This window comes from Carassius auratus, unplaced genomic scaffold (genome assembly GCF_003368295.1).
Source record: "Carassius auratus strain Wakin unplaced genomic scaffold, ASM336829v1 scaf_tig00215750, whole genome shotgun sequence".
Lineage (NCBI taxonomy): Eukaryota > Metazoa > Chordata > Actinopteri > Cypriniformes > Cyprinidae > Carassius > Carassius auratus.
The window spans coordinates 44,439-62,561 of NW_020528225.1; the positions used below are offsets into that span (position 1 = coordinate 44,439).

The 18,123-nt window shown below is 50.3% G+C and overlaps 42 non-coding genes across 42 annotated transcripts; all 42 read left to right on the forward strand.

The window, feature by feature from the left end:
• Positions 1 to 405: 405 nt before the first annotated feature.
• trnat-ugu (transfer RNA threonine (anticodon UGU)) lies at positions 406 to 479 on the forward strand. The gene has a single exon. It is a non-coding gene; the product is annotated as a tRNA-Thr (tRNA).
• Positions 480 to 657: 178 nt separating this feature from the next.
• trnar-ucu (transfer RNA arginine (anticodon UCU)) lies at positions 658 to 747 on the forward strand. The gene is given in 2 exon segments: positions 658 to 694; positions 712 to 747. It is a non-coding gene; the product is annotated as a tRNA-Arg (tRNA).
• Positions 748 to 861: 114 nt separating this feature from the next.
• On the forward strand, positions 862 to 935 carry trnat-agu (transfer RNA threonine (anticodon AGU)). The gene has a single exon. It is a non-coding gene; the product is annotated as a tRNA-Thr (tRNA).
• A 486-nt stretch (positions 936 to 1,421) lies between these two features.
• On the forward strand, positions 1,422 to 1,495 carry trnat-agu (transfer RNA threonine (anticodon AGU)). Its single transcript has one exon. It is a non-coding gene; the product is annotated as a tRNA-Thr (tRNA).
• Positions 1,496 to 1,981: 486 nt separating this feature from the next.
• Positions 1,982 to 2,055, forward strand: trnat-cgu (transfer RNA threonine (anticodon CGU)). The gene has a single exon. It is a non-coding gene; the product is annotated as a tRNA-Thr (tRNA).
• A 590-nt stretch (positions 2,056 to 2,645) lies between these two features.
• Positions 2,646 to 2,719, forward strand: trnat-ugu (transfer RNA threonine (anticodon UGU)). The gene has a single exon. It is a non-coding gene; the product is annotated as a tRNA-Thr (tRNA).
• A 178-nt stretch (positions 2,720 to 2,897) lies between these two features.
• On the forward strand, positions 2,898 to 2,987 carry trnar-ucu (transfer RNA arginine (anticodon UCU)). The gene is given in 2 exon segments: positions 2,898 to 2,934; positions 2,952 to 2,987. It is a non-coding gene; the product is annotated as a tRNA-Arg (tRNA).
• A 114-nt stretch (positions 2,988 to 3,101) lies between these two features.
• Positions 3,102 to 3,175, forward strand: trnat-agu (transfer RNA threonine (anticodon AGU)). The gene has a single exon. It is a non-coding gene; the product is annotated as a tRNA-Thr (tRNA).
• Positions 3,176 to 3,661: 486 nt separating this feature from the next.
• Positions 3,662 to 3,735, forward strand: trnat-cgu (transfer RNA threonine (anticodon CGU)). Its single transcript has one exon. It is a non-coding gene; the product is annotated as a tRNA-Thr (tRNA).
• A 590-nt stretch (positions 3,736 to 4,325) lies between these two features.
• trnat-ugu (transfer RNA threonine (anticodon UGU)) lies at positions 4,326 to 4,399 on the forward strand. Its single transcript has one exon. It is a non-coding gene; the product is annotated as a tRNA-Thr (tRNA).
• Positions 4,400 to 4,577: 178 nt separating this feature from the next.
• Positions 4,578 to 4,667, forward strand: trnar-ucu (transfer RNA arginine (anticodon UCU)). The gene is given in 2 exon segments: positions 4,578 to 4,614; positions 4,632 to 4,667. It is a non-coding gene; the product is annotated as a tRNA-Arg (tRNA).
• Positions 4,668 to 4,781: 114 nt separating this feature from the next.
• Positions 4,782 to 4,855, forward strand: trnat-agu (transfer RNA threonine (anticodon AGU)). The gene has a single exon. It is a non-coding gene; the product is annotated as a tRNA-Thr (tRNA).
• A 486-nt stretch (positions 4,856 to 5,341) lies between these two features.
• trnat-cgu (transfer RNA threonine (anticodon CGU)) lies at positions 5,342 to 5,415 on the forward strand. Its single transcript has one exon. It is a non-coding gene; the product is annotated as a tRNA-Thr (tRNA).
• A 347-nt stretch (positions 5,416 to 5,762) lies between these two features.
• Positions 5,763 to 5,836, forward strand: trnat-agu (transfer RNA threonine (anticodon AGU)). Its single transcript has one exon. It is a non-coding gene; the product is annotated as a tRNA-Thr (tRNA).
• Positions 5,837 to 6,327: 491 nt separating this feature from the next.
• Positions 6,328 to 6,401, forward strand: trnat-cgu (transfer RNA threonine (anticodon CGU)). The gene has a single exon. It is a non-coding gene; the product is annotated as a tRNA-Thr (tRNA).
• A 590-nt stretch (positions 6,402 to 6,991) lies between these two features.
• trnat-ugu (transfer RNA threonine (anticodon UGU)) lies at positions 6,992 to 7,065 on the forward strand. Its single transcript has one exon. It is a non-coding gene; the product is annotated as a tRNA-Thr (tRNA).
• A 178-nt stretch (positions 7,066 to 7,243) lies between these two features.
• trnar-ucu (transfer RNA arginine (anticodon UCU)) lies at positions 7,244 to 7,333 on the forward strand. Its single transcript is given in 2 exon segments — positions 7,244 to 7,280; positions 7,298 to 7,333. It is a non-coding gene; the product is annotated as a tRNA-Arg (tRNA).
• A 114-nt stretch (positions 7,334 to 7,447) lies between these two features.
• trnat-agu (transfer RNA threonine (anticodon AGU)) lies at positions 7,448 to 7,521 on the forward strand. The gene has a single exon. It is a non-coding gene; the product is annotated as a tRNA-Thr (tRNA).
• A 486-nt stretch (positions 7,522 to 8,007) lies between these two features.
• Positions 8,008 to 8,081, forward strand: trnat-cgu (transfer RNA threonine (anticodon CGU)). Its single transcript has one exon. It is a non-coding gene; the product is annotated as a tRNA-Thr (tRNA).
• A 347-nt stretch (positions 8,082 to 8,428) lies between these two features.
• trnat-agu (transfer RNA threonine (anticodon AGU)) lies at positions 8,429 to 8,502 on the forward strand. Its single transcript has one exon. It is a non-coding gene; the product is annotated as a tRNA-Thr (tRNA).
• Positions 8,503 to 8,993: 491 nt separating this feature from the next.
• trnat-cgu (transfer RNA threonine (anticodon CGU)) lies at positions 8,994 to 9,067 on the forward strand. The gene has a single exon. It is a non-coding gene; the product is annotated as a tRNA-Thr (tRNA).
• Positions 9,068 to 9,657: 590 nt separating this feature from the next.
• On the forward strand, positions 9,658 to 9,731 carry trnat-ugu (transfer RNA threonine (anticodon UGU)). Its single transcript has one exon. It is a non-coding gene; the product is annotated as a tRNA-Thr (tRNA).
• A 178-nt stretch (positions 9,732 to 9,909) lies between these two features.
• Positions 9,910 to 9,999, forward strand: trnar-ucu (transfer RNA arginine (anticodon UCU)). Its single transcript is given in 2 exon segments — positions 9,910 to 9,946; positions 9,964 to 9,999. It is a non-coding gene; the product is annotated as a tRNA-Arg (tRNA).
• Positions 10,000 to 10,114: 115 nt separating this feature from the next.
• trnat-agu (transfer RNA threonine (anticodon AGU)) lies at positions 10,115 to 10,188 on the forward strand. The gene has a single exon. It is a non-coding gene; the product is annotated as a tRNA-Thr (tRNA).
• Positions 10,189 to 10,670: 482 nt separating this feature from the next.
• On the forward strand, positions 10,671 to 10,741 carry trnat-cgu (transfer RNA threonine (anticodon CGU)). Its single transcript has one exon. It is a non-coding gene; the product is annotated as a tRNA-Thr (tRNA).
• A 591-nt stretch (positions 10,742 to 11,332) lies between these two features.
• On the forward strand, positions 11,333 to 11,406 carry trnat-ugu (transfer RNA threonine (anticodon UGU)). Its single transcript has one exon. It is a non-coding gene; the product is annotated as a tRNA-Thr (tRNA).
• A 178-nt stretch (positions 11,407 to 11,584) lies between these two features.
• On the forward strand, positions 11,585 to 11,674 carry trnar-ucu (transfer RNA arginine (anticodon UCU)). Its single transcript is given in 2 exon segments — positions 11,585 to 11,621; positions 11,639 to 11,674. It is a non-coding gene; the product is annotated as a tRNA-Arg (tRNA).
• A 114-nt stretch (positions 11,675 to 11,788) lies between these two features.
• Positions 11,789 to 11,862, forward strand: trnat-agu (transfer RNA threonine (anticodon AGU)). Its single transcript has one exon. It is a non-coding gene; the product is annotated as a tRNA-Thr (tRNA).
• A 486-nt stretch (positions 11,863 to 12,348) lies between these two features.
• Positions 12,349 to 12,422, forward strand: trnat-cgu (transfer RNA threonine (anticodon CGU)). The gene has a single exon. It is a non-coding gene; the product is annotated as a tRNA-Thr (tRNA).
• Positions 12,423 to 13,012: 590 nt separating this feature from the next.
• Positions 13,013 to 13,086, forward strand: trnat-ugu (transfer RNA threonine (anticodon UGU)). The gene has a single exon. It is a non-coding gene; the product is annotated as a tRNA-Thr (tRNA).
• Positions 13,087 to 13,264: 178 nt separating this feature from the next.
• On the forward strand, positions 13,265 to 13,354 carry trnar-ucu (transfer RNA arginine (anticodon UCU)). Its single transcript is given in 2 exon segments — positions 13,265 to 13,301; positions 13,319 to 13,354. It is a non-coding gene; the product is annotated as a tRNA-Arg (tRNA).
• A 114-nt stretch (positions 13,355 to 13,468) lies between these two features.
• On the forward strand, positions 13,469 to 13,542 carry trnat-agu (transfer RNA threonine (anticodon AGU)). Its single transcript has one exon. It is a non-coding gene; the product is annotated as a tRNA-Thr (tRNA).
• Positions 13,543 to 14,028: 486 nt separating this feature from the next.
• trnat-cgu (transfer RNA threonine (anticodon CGU)) lies at positions 14,029 to 14,102 on the forward strand. Its single transcript has one exon. It is a non-coding gene; the product is annotated as a tRNA-Thr (tRNA).
• A 590-nt stretch (positions 14,103 to 14,692) lies between these two features.
• Positions 14,693 to 14,766, forward strand: trnat-ugu (transfer RNA threonine (anticodon UGU)). The gene has a single exon. It is a non-coding gene; the product is annotated as a tRNA-Thr (tRNA).
• A 178-nt stretch (positions 14,767 to 14,944) lies between these two features.
• Positions 14,945 to 15,034, forward strand: trnar-ucu (transfer RNA arginine (anticodon UCU)). The gene is given in 2 exon segments: positions 14,945 to 14,981; positions 14,999 to 15,034. It is a non-coding gene; the product is annotated as a tRNA-Arg (tRNA).
• A 114-nt stretch (positions 15,035 to 15,148) lies between these two features.
• trnat-agu (transfer RNA threonine (anticodon AGU)) lies at positions 15,149 to 15,222 on the forward strand. The gene has a single exon. It is a non-coding gene; the product is annotated as a tRNA-Thr (tRNA).
• A 486-nt stretch (positions 15,223 to 15,708) lies between these two features.
• Positions 15,709 to 15,782, forward strand: trnat-cgu (transfer RNA threonine (anticodon CGU)). Its single transcript has one exon. It is a non-coding gene; the product is annotated as a tRNA-Thr (tRNA).
• Positions 15,783 to 16,372: 590 nt separating this feature from the next.
• trnat-ugu (transfer RNA threonine (anticodon UGU)) lies at positions 16,373 to 16,446 on the forward strand. Its single transcript has one exon. It is a non-coding gene; the product is annotated as a tRNA-Thr (tRNA).
• A 178-nt stretch (positions 16,447 to 16,624) lies between these two features.
• On the forward strand, positions 16,625 to 16,714 carry trnar-ucu (transfer RNA arginine (anticodon UCU)). The gene is given in 2 exon segments: positions 16,625 to 16,661; positions 16,679 to 16,714. It is a non-coding gene; the product is annotated as a tRNA-Arg (tRNA).
• A 114-nt stretch (positions 16,715 to 16,828) lies between these two features.
• trnat-agu (transfer RNA threonine (anticodon AGU)) lies at positions 16,829 to 16,902 on the forward strand. Its single transcript has one exon. It is a non-coding gene; the product is annotated as a tRNA-Thr (tRNA).
• Positions 16,903 to 17,377: 475 nt separating this feature from the next.
• Positions 17,378 to 17,448, forward strand: trnat-cgu (transfer RNA threonine (anticodon CGU)). Its single transcript has one exon. It is a non-coding gene; the product is annotated as a tRNA-Thr (tRNA).
• A 591-nt stretch (positions 17,449 to 18,039) lies between these two features.
• On the forward strand, positions 18,040 to 18,113 carry trnat-ugu (transfer RNA threonine (anticodon UGU)). The gene has a single exon. It is a non-coding gene; the product is annotated as a tRNA-Thr (tRNA).
• Positions 18,114 to 18,123: the final 10 nt, after the last annotated feature.

The following is an 18,123-nucleotide window of genomic DNA, read 5'->3' on the forward strand; positions in this document are numbered from 1 at the left end:
CCAGATGAGGCCATTCAAAGGTTAATTAATGGCACTTGGCCAACAAACCCAGAGGCTAGCTGGCCACCCCCGAATCAGTTGTCAAAAACACTCTTTTAGGCTGTGCAGAGCCTGGCCGTTGGCCTCTTATCTGGATGCTTTAATCCTCTAAGTGCCCCTCCCTGAGAGAGTGTGTTCAGGTTGGCGCCGTGGCTTAGTTGCTTAAAGCTTGTGTAGTAAATAGGACATACTGAATTCAAATCCCAGCACTGTCTTTGCTGGTAATCAAACACCACCTTGGGTTGTATGGTTTTGCTTTGCGCAATCATGTGGTAAAGAGGAGCGTCAGAGCAACATGCGATTTCATTTGCCAACCACCCCTCAGCTGCTGCCGAACAATTCTGACCCAAGTCAACAATGCAGCAGGGCGCCGTGGCTTAGCTGGTCAAAGCGCTTGTCTTGTAAACAGGCGATCCTGGGTACGATTCCCAGCGGTGCCTTTTAACAGGTGGCTCTGCTATGTGGGTTCTTTCTGGGAAAGGAAGCCCTTACAGATACTCCGCTTTTCCAACCACATACCAATTGCAGAGACACCCACATATCTTGTCCTTCCCGCTCCCAAAATGCCTGAACTCAATTCAACGCACTGGCAGAGCCAGGAAAAAAAGCTCCTCACATGGCTCTGTGGCGCAATGGATAGCGCATTGGCCTTCTAGACTGCCAGAAGAGGCAATTCAAAGGTTGTGGGTTCGAGTCCCACCAGAGTCGTTGCTTTTGGCTTTCTGTTAATGGCGCTTGGCCAACAAACACATACTCTCTCTGGCCACCCCTCCAGACTTATAAAACTCGAAATCTCACTTTCTTGGAAGCTATGTGCAAGTTGGCGCCGTGGCTTAGTTGGTTAAAGCGCCTGTCTAGTAAACAGGAGATCCTGGGTTCGAATCCCAGCGGTGCCTATTCTGGTGATCAAGTGACGCCTTGGGCTGTGAGGTTTTGCTCTTCGTAAAAAAGGGGGTTCAGAGGAATGCCAGAGCAGCATGCAATTTAATTTGCGAACCACCCCTCAGATGCTGCCGAACAATGCTGGCCAGAGTCATCTCAGCGATGCAGCATGGCTCAGCTGGTCAAAGAGCTTGCCTTGCAAACAGGTGATCCTTGGTTTAGGACTGCTGCAAGCCTGGAAGGAGCTACTGCACGTGGGGCAGAGTGTAGCGCATTGGGCTTTTAGTCTCCGGTGTGAGGACATATAAAGTTTGTGGGTTCGAGTCAAAACAGATTGGTGACTTCTTGCCTTTTGTTTATCATTAAATTGCACGCTTATGCCCTCTGGCAACAGAAAGTTGTGAAAAATCTCATAAGCTGACCAGCACGTGGACCTTTGTCCTCACTGCTGGATGTTTTGATCAACTAGGTCACCCTCCCAGAGCTGTAGGGCTAGGCTTGGCGCCGTGGCTTAGTTGGTTAAAGCGTCTGTCTAGTAAACAGGAGATCCTGGGTTCGAATCCCAGCGGTGCCTATGCTGGTGATCAAGTGACGCCTTGGGCTGTGAGGTTTTGCTCTCCGTAAAAAAGGGGGTTCAGAGGAGTGCCAGAGCAGCATGCAATTTAATTTGCGAACCACCCCTCAGATGCTGCCGAACAATGCTGGCCAGAGTCATCTCAGCGATGCAGCATGGCTCAGCTGGTCAAAGAGCTTGCCTTGCAAACAGGTGATCCTTGGTTTAGGACTGCTGCAAGCCTGGAAGGAGCTACTGCACGTGGGGCAGAGTGTAGCGCATTGGGCTTTTAGTCTCTGGTGTGAGGACATATAAAGTTTGTGGGTTCGAGTCAAAACAGATTGGTGACTTCTTGCCTTTTGTTTATCATTAAATTGCACCCTTATGCCCTCTGGCAACAGAAAGTTGTGAAATATCTCATAAGCTGACCAGCACGTGGACCTTTGTCCTCACTGCTGGATGTTTTGATCAACTAGGTCACCCTCCCAGAGCTGTAGGGCTAGGCTTGGCGCCGTGGCTTAGTTGGTTAAAGCGTCTGTCTCGTAAACAGGAGATCCTGGGTTCAAATCCCAGCGGTGCCTTTAGCGTCCCCTGTGTGCCTCAAGCGCGTGCTTTCCTGAGATCGGACTGCAAACAGGGATAGCAAAGGCAGCAGGCGATTGCATTTCCAAACCAGATCCTGATAAAGCTGACTATCTTTTGCACAGGTCAACACTTGCTGACAGGCTCTGTGGTACGATAGACAGCAAATTGGACTTCTAGACTGCCAGATGAGGCCATTCAAAGGTTAATTAATGGCACTTGGCCAACAAACCCAGAGGCTAGCTGGCCACCCCCGAATCAGTTGTCAAAAACACTCTTTTAGGCTGTGCAGAGCCTGGCCGTTGGCCTCTTATCTGGATGCTTTAATCCTCTAAGTGCCCCTCCCTGAGAGAGTGTGTTCAGGTTGGCGTCGTGGCTTAGTTGCTTAAAGCTTGTGTAGTAAATAGGACATACTGAATTCAAATCCCAGCACTGTCTTTGCTGGTAATCAAACACCACCTTGGGTTGTATGGTTTTGCTTTGCGCAATCATGCGGTAAAGAGGAGCGTCAGAGCAGCATGCGATTTCATTTGCCAACCACCCCTCAGCTGCTGCCGAACAATTCTGGCCCAAGTCAACAATGCAGCAGGGCGCCGTGGCTTAGCTGGTCAAAGCGCTTGTCTTGTAAACAGGCGATCCTGGGTTCGATTCCCAGCGGTGCCTTTTAACAGGTGGCTCTGCTATGTGGGTTCTTTCTGGGAAAGGAAGCCCTTACAGATACTCCGCTTTTCCAACCACATACCAATTGCAGAGACACCCACATATCTTGTCCTTCCCTCTCCCAAAATGCCTGAACTCAATTCAACGCACTGGCACAGCCAGGAAAAAAATCTTCTCACATGGCTCTGTGGCGCAATGGATAGCGCATTGGACTTCTAGACTGCCAGATGAGGCCATTCAAAGGTTGTGGGTTCGAGTCCCACCAGAGTCGTTGCTTTTGGCTTTCTGTTAATGGCGCTTGGCCAACAAACACATACTCTCTCTGGCCACCCCTCCAGACTTATAAAACTCGAAATCTCACTTTCTCGGAAGCTATGCGCAAGTTGGCGCCGTGGCTTAGTTGGTTAAAGCGCCTGTCTAGTAAACAGGAGATCCTTGGTTCGAATCCCAGCGGTGCCTATGCTGGTGATCAAGTGACGCCTTGGGCTGTGAGGTTTTGCTCTCCGTAAAAAAGGGGGTGCAGAGGAGTGCCAGAGCAGCATGCAATTTAATTTGCGAACCACCCCTCAGATGCTGCCGAACAATGCTGGCCAGAGTCATCTCAGCGATGCAGCATGGCTCAGCTGGTCAAAGAGCTTGCCTTGCAAACAGGTGATCCTTGGTTTAGGACTGCTGCAAGCCTGGAAGGAGCTACTGCACGTGGGGCAGAGTGTAGCGCATTGGGCTTTTAGTCTCCGGTGTGAGGACATATAAAGTTTGTGGGTTCGAGTCAAAACAGATTGGTGACTTCTTGCCTTTTGTTTATCATTAAATTGCACGCTTATGCCCTCTGGCAACAGAAAGTTGTGAAAAATCTCATAAGCTGACCAGCACGTGGACCTTTGTCCTCACCGCTGGATGTTTTGATCAACTAGGTCACCCTCCCAGAGCTGTAGGCCTAGGCTTGGCGCCGTGGCTTAGTTGGTTAAAGCGTCTGTCTCGTAAACAGGAGATCCTGGGTTCAAATCCCAGCGGTGCCTTTAGCGTCCCCTGTGTGCCTCAAGCGCGTGCTTTCCTGAGATCGGACTGCAAACAGGGATAGCAAAGGCAGCAGGCGATTGCATTTCCAAACCAGATCCTGATAAAGCTGACTATCTTTTGCACAGGTCAACACTTGCTGACAGGCTCTGTGGTACGATAGACAGCAAATTGGACTTCTAGACTGCCAGATGAGGCCATTCAAAGGTTAATTAATGGCACTTGGCCAACAAACCCCGAGGCTAGCTGGCCACCCCCAAATCAGTTGTCAAAAACACTCTTTTAGGCTGTGCAGAGCCTGGCCGTTGGCCTCTTATCTGGATGCTATAATCCTCTAAGTGCCCCTCCCTGAGAGAGTGTGTTCAGGTTGGCGCCGTGGCTTAGTTGCTTAAAGCTTGTGTAGTAAATAGGACATACTGAATTCAAATCCCAGCACTGTCTTTGCTGGTAATCAAACACCACCTTGGGTTGTATGGTTTTGCTTTGCGCAATCATACGGTAAAGAGGAGCGTCAGAGCAACATGCGATTTCATTTGCCAACCACCCCTCAGCTGCTGCCGAACAATTCTGACCCAAGTCAACAATGCAGCAGGGCGCCGTGGCTTAGCTGGTCAAAGCGCTTGTCTTGTAAACAGGCGATCCTGGGTTCGATTCCCAGCGGTGCCTTTTAACAGGTGGCTCTGCTATGTGGGTTCTTTCTGGGAAAGGAAGCCCTTACAGATACTCCGCTTTTCCAACCACATACCAATTGCAGAGACACCCACATATCTTGTCCTTCCCGCTCACAAAATGCCTGAACTCAATTCAACGCACTGGCACAGCCAGGAAAAAAAGCTCCTCACATGGCTCTGTGGCGCAATGGATAGCGCATTGGACTTCTAGACTGCCAGATGAGGCCATTCAAAGGTTGTGGGTTCGAGTCCCACCAGAGTCGTTGCTTTTGGCTTTCTGTTAATGGCGCTTGGCCAACAAACAAATACTCTCTCTGGCCACCCCTCCAGACTTATAAAACTCGAAATCTCACTTTCTTGGAAGCTTCGTGCAAGTTGGCGACGTGGCTTAGTTGGTTAAAGCGCCTGTCTAGTAAACAGGAGATCCTGGGTTCGAATCCCAGCGGTGCCTATGCTGGTGATCAAGTGACGCCTTGGGCTGTGAGGTTTTGCTCTCCGTTAAAAAGGGGGTGCAGAGGAGTGCCAGAGCAGCATGCAATTTAATTTGCGAACCACCCCTCAGATGCTGCCGAACAATGCTGGCCAGAGTCATCTCAGCGATGCAGCATGGCTCAGCTGGTCAAAGAGCTTGCCTTGCAAACAGGTGATCCTTGGTTTAGGACTGCTGCAAGCCTGGAAGGAGCTACTGCACGTGGGGCAGAGTGTAGCGCATTGGGCTTTTAGTCTCTGGTGTGAGGACATATAAAGTTTGTGGGTTCGAGTCAAAACAGATTGGTGACTTCTTGCCTTTTGTTTATCATTAAATTGCACGCTTATGCCCTCTGGCAACAGAAAGTTGTGAAATATCTCATAAGCTGACCAGCACGTGGACCTTTGTCCTCACTGCTGGATGTTTTGATCAACTAGGTCACCCTCCCAGAGCTGTAGGGCTAGGCTTGGCGCCGTGGCTTAGTTGGTTAAAGCGTCTGTCTCGTAAACAGGAGATCCTGGGTTCAAATCCCAGCGGTGCCTTTAGCGTCCCCTGTGTGCCTCAAGCGCGTGCTTTCCTGAGATCGGACTGCAAACAGGGATAGCAAAGGCAGCAGGCGATTGCATTTCCAAACCAGATCCTGATAAAGCTGACCATCTTTTGCACAGGTCAACACTTGCTGACAGGCTCTGTGGTACGATAGACAGCAAATTGGACTTCTAGACTGCCAGATGAGGCCATTCAAAGGTTGTGGGTTCGAGTCCCACCAGAGTCGTTGCTTTTGGCTTTCTGTTAATGGCGCTTGGCCAACAAACACATACTCTCTCTGGCCACCCCTCCAGACTTATAAAACTCGAAATCTCACTTTCTTGGAAGCTGCGTGCAAGTTGGCGCCGTGGCTTAGTTGGTTAAAGCACCTGTCTAGTAAACAGGAGATCCTGGGTTCGAATCCCAGCGGTGCCTATGCTGGTGATCAAGTGACGCCTTGGGCTGTGAGGTTTTGCTCTCCGTAAAAAAGGGGGTGCAGAGGAGTGCCAGAGCAGCATGCAATTTAATTTGCGAACCACCCCACCCCTCAGATGCTGCCGAACAATGCTGGCCAGAGTCATCTCAGCGATGCAGCATGGCTCAGCTGGTCAAAGAGCTTGCCTTGCAAACAGGTGATCCTTGGTTTAGGACTGCTGCAAGCCTGGAAGGAGCTACTGCACGTGGGGCAGAGTGTAGCGCATTGGGCTTTTAGTCTCCGGTGTGAGGACATATAAAGTTTGTGGGTTCGAGTCAAAACAGATTGGTGACTTCTTGCCTTTTGTTTATCATTAAATTGCACGCTTATGCCCTCTGGCAACAGAAAGTTGTGAAAAATCTCATAAGCTGACCAGCACGTGGACCTTTGTCCTCACCGCTGGATGTTTTGATCAACTAGGTCACCCTCCCAGAGCTGTAGGGCTAGGCTTGGCGCCGTGGCTTAGTTGGTTAAAGCGTCTGTCTCGTAAACAGGAGATCCTGGGTTCAAATCCCAGCGGTGCCTTTAGCGTCCCCTGTGTGCCTCAAGCGAGTGCTTTTCTGAGATCGGACTGCAAACAGGGATAGCAAAGGCAGCAGGCGATTGCATTTCCAAACCAGATCCTGATAATGCTGACGATCTTTTGCACAGGTCAACACTTGCTGACAGGCTCTGTGGTACGATAGACAGCAAATTGGACTTCTAGACTGCCAGATGAGGCCATTCAAAGGTTAATTAATGGCACTTGGCCAACAAACCCAGAGGCTAGCTGGCCACCCCCGAATCAGTTGTCAAAAACACTCTTTTAGGCTGTGCAGAGCCTGGCCGTTGGCCTCTTATCTGGATGCTTTAATCCTCTAAGTGCCCCTCCCTGAGAGAGTGTGTTCAGGTTGGCGTCGTGGCTTAGTTGCTTAAAACTTGTGTAGTAAATAGGACATACTGAATTCAAATCCCAGCACTGTCTTTGCTGGTAATCAAACACCACCTTGGGTTGTATGGTTTTGCTTTGCGCAATCATGCGGTAAAGAGGAGCGTCAGAGCAGCATGCGATTTCATTTGCCAACCACCCCTCAGCTGCTGCCGAACAATTCTGGCCCAAGTCAACAATGCAGCAGGGCGCCGTGGCTTAGCTGGTCAAAGCGCTTGTCTTGTAAACAGGCGATCCTGGGTTCGATTCCCAGCGGGGCCTTTTAACAGGTGGCTCTGCTATGTGGGTTCTTTCTGGGAAAGGAAGCCCTTACAGATACTCCGCTTTTCCAACCACATACCAATTGCAGAGACACCCACATATCTTGTCCTTCCCTCTCCCAAAATGCCTGAACTCAATTCAACGCACTGGCACAGCCAGGAAAAAAATCTTCTCACATGGCTCTGTGGCGCAATGGATAGCGCATTGGACTTCTAGACTGCCAGATGAGGCCATTCAAAGGTTGTGGGTTCGAGTCCCACCAGAGTCGTTGCTTTTGGCTTTCTGTTAATGGCGCTTGGCCAACAAACACATACTCTCTCTGGCCACCCCTCCAGACTTATAAAACTCGAAATCTCACTTTCTCGGAAGCTATGTGCAAGTTGGCGCCGTGGCTTAGTTGGTTAAAGCGCCTGTCTAGTAAACAGGAGATCCTGGGTTCGAATCCCAGCGGTGCCTATGCTGGTGATCAAGTGACGCCTTGGGCTGTGAGGTTTTGCTCTCCGTAAAAAAGGGGGTGCAGAGGAGTGCCAGAGCAGCATGCAATTTAATTTGCGAACCACCCCTCAGATGCTGCCGAACAATGCTGGCCAGAGTCATCTCAGCGATGCAGCATGGCTCAGCTGGTCAAAGAGCTTGCCTTGCAAACAGGTGATCCTTGGTTTAGGACTGCTGCAAGCCTGGAAGGAGCTACTGCACGTGGGGCAGAGTGTAGCGCATTGGGCTTTTAGTCTCCGGTGTGAGGACATATAAAGTTTGTGGGTTCGAGTCAAAACAGATTGGTGACTTCTTGCCTTTTGTTTATCATTAAATTGCACGCTTATGCCCTCTGGCAACAGAAAGTTGTGAAATATCTCATAAGCTGACCAGCACGTGGACCTTTGTCCTCACTGCTGGATGTTTTGATCAACTAGGTCACCCTCCCAGAGCTGTAGGGCTAGGCTTGGCGCCGTGGCTTAGCTGGTTAAAGCGTCTGTCTCGTAAACAGGAGATCCTGGGTTCAAATCCCAGCGGTGCCTTTAGCGTCCCCTGTGTGCCTCAAGCGCGTGCTTTCCTGAGATCGGACTGCAAACAGGGATAGCAAAGGCAGCAGGCGATTGCATTTCCAAACCAGATCCTGATAAAGCTGACTATCTTTTGCACAGGTCAACACTTGCTGACAGGCTCTGTGGTACGATAGACAGCAAATTGGACTTCTAGACTGCCAGATGAGGCCATTCAAAGGTTGTGGGTTCGAGTCCCACCAGAGTCGTTGCTTTTGGCTTTCTGTTAATGGCGCTTGGCCAACAAACACATACTCTCTCTGGCCACCCCTCCAGACTTATAAAACTCGAAATCTCACTTTCTTGGAAGCTGCGTGCAAGTTGGCGCCCTGGCTTAGTTGGTTAAAGCACCTGTCTAGTAAACAGGAGATCCTGGGTTCGAATCCCAGCGGTGCCTATGCTGGTGATCAAGTGACGCCTTGGGCTGTGAGGTTTTGCTCTCCGTAAAAAAGGGGGTGCAGAGGAGTGCCAGAGCAGCATGCAATTTAATTTGCGAACCACCCCACCCCTCAGATGCTGCCGAACAATGCTGGCCAGAGTCATCTCAGCGATGCAGCATGGCTCAGCTGGTCAAAGAGCTTGCCTTGCAAACAGGTGATCCTTGGTTTAGGACTGCTGCAAGCCTGGAAGGAGCTACTGCACGTGGGGCAGAGTGTAGCGCATTGGGCTTTTAGTCTCCGGTGTGAGGACATATAAAGTTTGTGGGTTCGAGTCAAAACAGATTGGTGACTTCTTGCCTTTTGTTTATCATTAAATTGCACGCTTATGCCCTCTGGCAACAGAAAGTTGTGAAAAATCTCATAAGCTGACCAGCACGTGGACCTTTGTCCTCACCGCTGGATGTTTTGATCAACTAGGTCACCCTCCCAGAGCTGTAGGCCTAGGCTTGGCGCCGTGGCTTAGTTGGTTAAAGCGTCTGTCTCGTAAACAGGAGATCCTGGGTTCAAATCCCAGCGGTGCCTTTAGCGTCCCCTGTGTGCCTCAAGCGCGTGCTTTCCTGAGATCGGACTGCAAACAGGGATAGCAAAGGCAGCAGGCGATTGCATTTCCAAACCAGATCCTGATAATGCTGACTATCTTTTGCACAGGTCAACACTTGCTGACAGGCTCTGTGGTACGATAGACAGCAAATTGGACTTCTAGACTGCCAGATGAGGCCATTCAAAGGTTAATTAATGGCACTTGGCCAACAAACCCCGAGGCTAGCTGGCCACCCCCAAATCAGTTGTCAAAAACACTCTTTTAGGCTGTGCAGAGCCTGGCCGTTGGCCTCTTATCTGGATGCTTTAATCCTCTAAGTGCCCCTCCCTGAGAGAGTGTGTTCAGGTTGGCGTCGTGGCTTAGTTGCTTAAAGCTTGTGTAGTAAATAGGACATACTGAATTCAAATCCCAGCACTGTCTTTGCTGGTAATCAAACACCACCTTGGGTTGTATGGTTTTGCTTTGCGCAATCATGCGGTAAAGAGGAGCGTCAGAGCAGCATGCGATTTCATTTGCCAACCACCCCTCAGCTGCTGCCGAACAATTCTGGCCCAAGTCAACAATGCAGCAGGGCGCCGTGGCTTAGCTGGTCAAAGCGCTTGTCTTGTAAACAGGCGATCCTGGGTTCGATTCCCAGCGGTGCCTTTTAACAGGTGGCTCTGCTATGTGGGTTCTTTCTGGGAAAGGAAGCCCTTACAGATACTCCGCTTTTCCAACCACATACCAATTGCAGAGACACCCACATATCTTGTCCTTCCCTCTCCCAAAATGCCTGAACTCAATTCAACGCACTGGCACAGCCAGGAAAAAAAGCTCCTCACATGGCTCTGTGGCGCAATGGATAGCGCATTGGACTTCTAGACTGCCAGATGAGGCCATTCAAAGGTTGTGGGTTCGAGTCCCACCAGAGTCGTTGCTTTTGGCTTTCTGTTAATGGCGCTTGGCCAACAAACACATACTCTCTCTGGCCACCCCTCCAGACTTATAAAACTCGAAATCTCACTTTCTTGGAAGCTATCGTGCAAGTTGGCGCCGTGGCTTAGTTGGTTAAAGCGCCTGTCTAGTAAACAGGAGATCCTGGGTTCGAATCCCAGCGGTGCCTATGCTGGTGATCAAGTGACGCCTTGGGCTGTGAGGTTTTGCTCTCCGTTAAAAAAGGGGGTGCAGAGGAGTGCCAGAGCAGCATGCAATTTAATTTGCGAACCACCCCTCAGATGCTGCCGAACAATGCTGGCCAGAGTCATCTCAGCGATGCAGCATGGCTCAGCTGGTCAAAGAGCTTGCCTTGCAAACAGGTGATCCTTGGTTTAGGACTGCTGCAAGCCTGGAAGGAGCTACTGCACGTGGGGCAGAGTGTAGCGCATTGGGCTTTTAGTCTCCGGTGTGAGGACATATAAAGTTTGTGGGTTCGAGTCAAAACAGATTGGTGACTTCTTGCCTTTTGTTTATCATTAAATTGCACGCTTATGCCCTCTGGCAACAGAAAGTTGTGAAAAATCTCATAAGCTGACCAGCACGTGGACCTTTGTCCTCACCGCTGGATGTTTTGATCAACTAGGTCACCCTCCCAGAGCTGTAGGCCTTGGCCGTGGCTTAGTTGGTTAAAGCGTCTGTCTCGTAAACAGGAGATCCTGGGTTCAAATCCCAGCGGTTCGTTTAGCGTCCCCTGTGTGCCTCAAGCGCGTGCTTTTCTGAGATCGGACTGCAAACAGGGATAGCAAAGGCAGCAGGCGATTGCATTTCCAAACCAGATCCTGATAATGCTGACGATCTTTTGCACAGGTCAACACTTGCTGACAGGCTCTGTGGTACGATAGACAGCAAATTGGACTTCTAGACTGCCAGATGAGGCCATTCAAAGGTTAATTAATGGCACTTGGCCAACAAACCCAGAGGCTAGCTGGCCACCCCCGAATCAGTTGTCAAAAACACTCTTTTAGGCTGTGCAGAGCCTGGCCGTTGGCCTCTTATCTGGATGCTTTAATCCTCTAAGTGCCCCTCCCTGAGAGAGTGTGTTCAGGTTGGCGTCGTGGCTTAGTTGCTTAAAGCTTGTGTAGTAAATAGGACATACTGAATTCAAATCCCAGCACTGTCTTTGCTGGTAATCAAACACCACCTTGGGTTGTATGGTTTTGCTTTGCGCAATCATGCGGTAAAGAGGAGCGTCAGAGCAACATGCGATTTCATTTGCCAACCACCCCTCAGCTGCTGCCGAACAATTCTGACCCAAGTCAACAATGCAGCAGGGCGCCGTGGCTTAGCTGGTCAAAGCGCTTGTCTTGTAAACAGGCGATCCTGGGTTCGATTCCCAGCGGTGCCTTTTAACAGGTGGCTCTGCTATGTGGGTTCTTTCTGGGAAAGGAAGCCCTTACAGATACTCCGCTTTTCCAACCACATACCAATTGCAGAGACACCCACATATCTTGTCCTTCCCGCTCCCAAAATGCCTGAACTCAATTCAACGCACTGGCACAGCCAGGAAAAAAAGCTCCTCACATGGCTCTGTGGCGCAATGGATAGCGCATTGGACTTCTAGACTGCCAGATGAGGCCATTCAAAGGTTGTGGGTTCGAGTCCCACCAGAGTCGTTGCTTTTGGCTTTCTGTTAATGGCGCTTGGCCAACAAACACATACTCTCTCTGGCCACCCCTCCAGACTTATAAAACTCGAAATCTCACTTTCTTGGAAGCTTCGTGCAAGTTGGCGACGTGGCTTAGTTGGTTAAAGCGCCTGTCTAGTAAACAGGAGATCCTGGGTTCGAATCCCAGCGGTGCCTATGCTGGTGATCAAGTGACGCCTTGGGCTGTGAGGTTTTGCTCTCCGTTAAAAAGGGGGTGCAGAGGAGTGCCAGAGCAGCATGCAATTTAATTTGCGAACCACCCCTCAGATGCTGCCAAACAATGCTGGCCAGAGTCATCTCAGCGATGCAGCATGGCTCAGCTGGTCAAAGAGCTTGCCTTGCAAACAGGTGATCCTTGGTTTAGGACTGCTGCAAGCCTGGAAGGAGCTACTGCACGTGGGGCAGAGTGTAGCGCATTGGGCTTTTAGTCTCCGGTGTGAGGACATATAAAGTTTGTGGGTTCGAGTCAAAACAGATTGGTGACTTCTTGCCTTTTGTTTATCATTAAATTGCACGCTTATGCCCTCTGGCAACAGAAAGTTGTGAAAAATCTCATAAGCTGACCAGCACGTGGACCTTTGTCCTCACCGCTGGATGTTTTGATCAACTAGGTCACCCTCCCAGAGCTGTAGGGCTAGGCTTGGCGCCGTGGCTTAGTTGGTTAAAGCGTCTGTCTCGTAAACAGGAGATCCTGGGTTCAAATCCCAGCGGTGCCTTTAGCGTCCCCTGTGTGCCTCAAGCGAGTGCTTTTCTGAGATCGGACTGCAAACAGGGATAGCAAAGGCAGCAGGCGATTGCATTTCCAAACCAGATCCTGATAATGCTGACGATCTTTTGCACAGGTCAACACTTGCTGACAGGCTCTGTGGTACGATAGACAGCAAATTGGACTTCTAGACTGCCAGATGAGGCCATTCAAAGGTTAATTAATGGCACTTGGCCAACAAACCCAGAGGCTAGCTGGCCACCCCCGAATCAGTTGTCAAAAACACTCTTTTAGGCTGTGCAGAGCCTGGCCGTTGGCCTCTTATCTGGATGCTTTAATCCTCTAAGTGCCCCTCCCTGAGAGAGTGTGTTCAGGTTGGCGTCGTGGCTTAGTTGCTTAAAGCTTGTGTAGTAAATAGGACATACTGAATTCAAATCCCAGCACTGTCTTTGCTGGTAATCAAACACCACCTTGGGTTGTATGGTTTTGCTTTGCGCAATCATGCGGTAAAGAGGAGCGTCAGAGCAGCATGCGATTTCATTTGCCAACCACCCCTCAGCTGCTGCCGAACAATTCTGGCCCAAGTCAACAATGCAGCAGGGCGCCGTGGCTTAGCTGGTCAAAGCGCTTGTCTTGTAAACAGGCGATCCTGGGTTCGATTCCCAGCGGTGCCTTTTAACAGGTGGCTCTGCTATGTGGGTTCTTTCTGGGAAAGGAAGCCCTTACAGATACTCCGCTTTTCCAACCACATACCAATTGCAGAGACACCCACATATCTTGTCCTTCCCTCTCCCAAAATGCCTGAACTCAATTCAACGCACTGGCACAGCCAGGAAAAAAATCTTCTCACATGGCTCTGTGGCGCAATGGATAGCGCATTGGACTTCTAGACTGCCAGATGAGGCCATTCAAAGGTTGTGGGTTCGAGTCCCACCAGAGTCGTTGCTTTTGGCTTTCTGTTAATGGCGCTTGGCCAACAAACACATACTCTCTCTGGCCACCCCTCCAGACTTATAAAACTCGAAATCTCACTTTCTCGGAAGCTATGTGCAAGTTGGCGCCGTGGCTTAGTTGGTTAAAGCGCCTGTCTAGTAAACAGGAGATCCTGGGTTCGAATCCCAGCGGTGCCTATGCTGGTGATCAAGTGACGCCTTGGGCTGTGAGGTTTTGCTCTCCGTAAAAAAGGGGGTGCAGAGGAGTGCCAGAGCAGCATGCAATTTAATTTGCGAACCACCCCTCAGATGCTGCCGAACAATGCTGGCCAGAGTCATCTCAGCGATGCAGCATGGCTCAGCTGGTCAAAGAGCTTGCCTTGCAAACAGGTGATCCTTGGTTTAGGACTGCTGCAAGCCTGGAAGGAGCTACTGCACGTGGGGCAGAGTGTAGCGCATTGGGCTTTTAGTCTCCGGTGTGAGGACATATAAAGTTTGTGGGTTCGAGTCAAAACAGATTGGTGACTTCTTGCCTTTTGTTTATCATTAAATTGCACGCTTATGCCCTCTGGCAACAGAAAGTTGTGAAAAATCTCATAAGCTGACCAGCACGTGGACCTTTGTCCTCACCGCTGGATGTTTTGATCAACTAGGTCACCCTCCCAGAGCTGTAGGCCTAGGCTTGGCGCCGTGGCTTAGTTGGTTAAAGCGTCTGTCTCGTAAACAGGAGATCCTGGGTTCAAATCCCAGCGGTGCCTTTAGCGTCCCCTGTGTGCCTCAAGCGCGTGCTTTTCTGAGATCGGACTGCAAACAGGGATAGCAAAGGCAGCAGGCGATTGCATTTCCAAACCAGATCCTGATAATGCTGACGATCTTTTGCACAGGTCAACACTTGCTGACAGGCTCTGTGGTACGATAGACAGCAAATTGGACTTCTAGACTGCCAGATGAGGCCATTCAAAGGTTAATTAATGGCACTTGGCCAACAAACCCCGAGGCTAGCTGGCCACCCCCAAATCAGTTGTCAAAAACACTCTTTTAGGCTGTGCAGAGCCTGGCCGTTGGCCTCTTATCTGGATGCTTTAATCCTCTAAGTGCCCCTCCCTGAGAGAGTGTGTTCAGGTTGGCGCCGTGGCTTAGTTGCTTAAAGCTTGTGTAGTAAATAGGACATACTGAATTCAAATCCCAGCACTGTCTTTGCTGGTAATCAAACACCACCTTGGGTTGTATGGTTTTGCTTTGCGCAATCATGCGGTAAAGAGGAGCGTCAGAGCAACATGCGATTTCATTTGCCAACCACCCCTCAGCTGCTGCCGAACAATTCTGACCCAAGTCAACAATGCAGCAGGGCGCCGTGGCTTAGCTGGTCAAAGCGCTTGTCTTGTAAACAGGCGATCCTGGGTTCGATTCCCAGCGGTGCCTTTTAACAGGTGGCTCTGCTATGTGGGTTCTTTCTGGGAAAGGAAGCCCTTACAGATACTCCGCTTTTCCAACCACATACCAATTGCAGAGACACCCACATATCTTGTCCTTCCCGCTCCCAAAATGCCTGAACTCAATTCAACGCACTGGCACAGCCAGGAAAAAAAGCTCCTCACATGGCTCTGTGGCGCAATGGATAGCGCATTGGACTTCTAGACTGCCAGATGAGGCCATTCAAAGGTTGTGGGTTCGAGTCCCACCAGAGTCGTTGCTTTTGGCTTTCTGTTAATGGCGCTTGGCCAACAAACACATACTCTCTCTGGCCACCCCTCCAGACTTATAAAACTCGAAATCTCACTTTCTTGGAAGCTTCGTGCAAGTTGGCGACGTGGCTTAGTTGGTTAAAGCGCCTGTCTAGTAAACAGGAGATCCTGGGTTCGAATCCCAGCGGTGCCTATGCTGGTGATCAAGTGACGCCTTGGGCTGTGAGGTTTTGCTCTCCGTTAAAAAGGGGGTGCAGAGGAGTGCCAGAGCAGCATGCAATTTAATTTGCGAACCACCCCTCAGATGCTGCCGAACAATGCTGGCCAGAGTCATCTCAGCGATGCAGCATGGCTCAGCTGGTCAAAGAGCTTGCCTTGCAAACAGGTGATCCTTGGTTTAGGACTGCTGCAAGCCTGGAAGGAGCTACTGCACGTGGGGCAGAGTGTAGCGCATTGGGCTTTTAGTCTCCGGTGTGAGGACATATAAAGTTTGTGGGTTCGAGTCAAAACAGATTGGTGACTTCTTGCCTTTTGTTTATCATTAAATTGCACGCTTATGCCCTCTGGCAACAGAAAGTTGTGAAAAATCTCATAAGCTGACCAGCACGTGGACCTTTGTCCTCACCGCTGGATGTTTTGATCAACTAGGTCACCCTCCCAGAGCTGTAGGGCTAGGCTTGGCGCCGTGGCTTAGTTGGTTAAAGCGTCTGTCTCGTAAACAGGAGATCCTGGGTTCAAATCCCAGCGGTGCCTTTAGCGTCCCCTGTGTGCCTCAAGCGCGTGCTTTTCTGAGATCGGACTGCAAACAGGGATAGCAAAGGCAGCAGGCGATTGCATTTCCAAACCAGATCCTGATAATGCTGACGATCTTTTGCACAGGTCAACACTTGCTGACAGGCTCTGTGGTACGATAGACAGCAAATTGGACTTCTAGACTGCCAGATGAGGCCATTCAAAGGTTAATTAATGGCACTTGGCCAACAAACCCAGAGGCTAGCTGGCCACCCCCGAATCAGTTGTCAAAAACACTCTTTTAGGCTGTGCAGAGCCTGGCCGTTGGCCTCTTATCTGGATGCTTTAATCCTCTAAGTGCCCCTCCCTGAGAGAGTGTGTTCAGGTTGGCGTCGTGGCTTAGTTGCTTAAAGCTTGTGTAGTAAATAGGACATACTGAATTCAAATCCCAGCACTGTCTTTGCTGGTAATCAAACACCACCTTGGGTTGTATGGTTTTGCTTTGCGCAATCATGCGGTAAAGAGGAGCGTCAGAGCAGCATGCGATTTCATTTGCCAACCACCCCTCAGCTGCTGCCGAACAATTCTGGCCCAAGTCAACAATGCAGCAGGGCGCCGTGGCTTAGCTGGTCAAAGCGCTTGTCTTGTAAACAGGCGATCCTGGGTTCGATTCCCAGCGGTGCCTTTTAACAGGTGGCTCTGCTATGTGGGTTCTTTCTGGGAAAGGAAGCCCTTACAGATACTCCGCTTTTCCAACCACATACCAATTGCAGAGACACCCACATATCTTGTCCTTCCCTCTCCCAAAATGCCTGAACTCAATTCAACGCACTGGCACAGCCAGGAAAAAAAGCTCCTCACATGGCTCTGTGGCGCAATGGATAGCGCATTGGACTTCTAGACTGCCAGATGAGGCCATTCAAAGGTTGTGGGTTCGAGTCCCACCAGAGTCGTTGCTTTTGGCTTTCTGTTAATGGCGCTTGGCCAACAAACAAATACTCTCTCTGGCCACCCCTCCAGACTTATAAAACTCGAAATCTCACTTTCTTGGAAGCTTCGTGCAAGTTGGCGACGTGGCTTAGTTGGTTAAAGCGCCTGTCTAGTAAACAGGAGATCCTGGGTTCGAATCCCAGCGGTGCCTATGCTGGTGATCAAGTGACGCCTTGGGCTGTGAGGTTTTGCTCTCCGTTAAAAAGGGGGTGCAGAGGAGTGCCAGAGCAGCATGCAATTTAATTTGCGAACCACCCCTCAGATGCTGCCGAACAATGCTGGCCAGAGTCATCTCAGCGATGCAGCATGGCTCAGCTGGTCAAAGAGCTTGCCTTGCAAACAGGTGATCCTTGGTTTAGGACTGCTGCAAGCCTGGAAGGAGCTACTGCACGTGGGGCAGAGTGTAGCGCATTGGGCTTTTAGTCTCCGGTGTGAGGACATATAAAGTTTGTGGGTTCGAGTCAAAACAGATTGGTGACTTCTTGCCTTTTGTTTATCATTAAATTGCACGCTTATGCCCTCTGGCAACAGAAAGTTGTGAAAAATCTCATAAGCTGACCAGCACGTGGACCTTTGTCCTCACCGCTGGATGTTTTGATCAACTAGGTCACCCTCCCAGAGCTGTAGGCCGTGGCTTAGTTGGTTAAAGCGTCTGTCTCGTAAACAGGAGATCCTGGGTTCAAATCCCAGCGGTTCGTTTAGCGTCCCCTGTGTGCCTCAAGCGCGTGCTTTTCTGAGATCGGACTGCAAACAGGGATAGCAAAGGCAGCAGGCGATTGCATTTCCAAACCAGATCCTGATAATGCTGACGATCTTTTGCACAGGTCAACACTTGCTGACAGGCTCTGTGGTACGATAGACAGCAAATTGGACTTCTAGACTGCCAGATGAGGCCATTCAAAGGTTAATTAATGGCACTTGGCCAACAAACCCAGAGGCTAGCTGGCCACCCCCGAATCAGTTGTCAAAAACACTCTTTTAGGCTGTGCAGAGCCTGGCCGTTGGCCTCTTATCTGGATGCTTTAATCCTCTAAGTGCCCCTCCCTGAGAGAGTGTGTTCAGGTTGGCGTCGTGGCTTAGTTGCTTAAAGCTTGTGTAGTAAATAGGACATACTGAATTCAAATCCCAGCACTGTCTTTGCTGGTAATCAAACACCACCTTGGGTTGTATGGTTTTGCTTTGCGCAATCATGCGGTAAAGAGGAGCGTCAGAGCAACATGCGATTTCATTTGCCAACCACCCCTCAGCTGCTGCCGAACAATTCTGACCCAAGTCAACAATGCAGCAGGGCGCCGTGGCTTAGCTGGTCAAAGCGCTTGTCTTGTAAACAGGCGATCCTGGGTTCGATTCCCAGCGGTGCCTTTTAACAGGT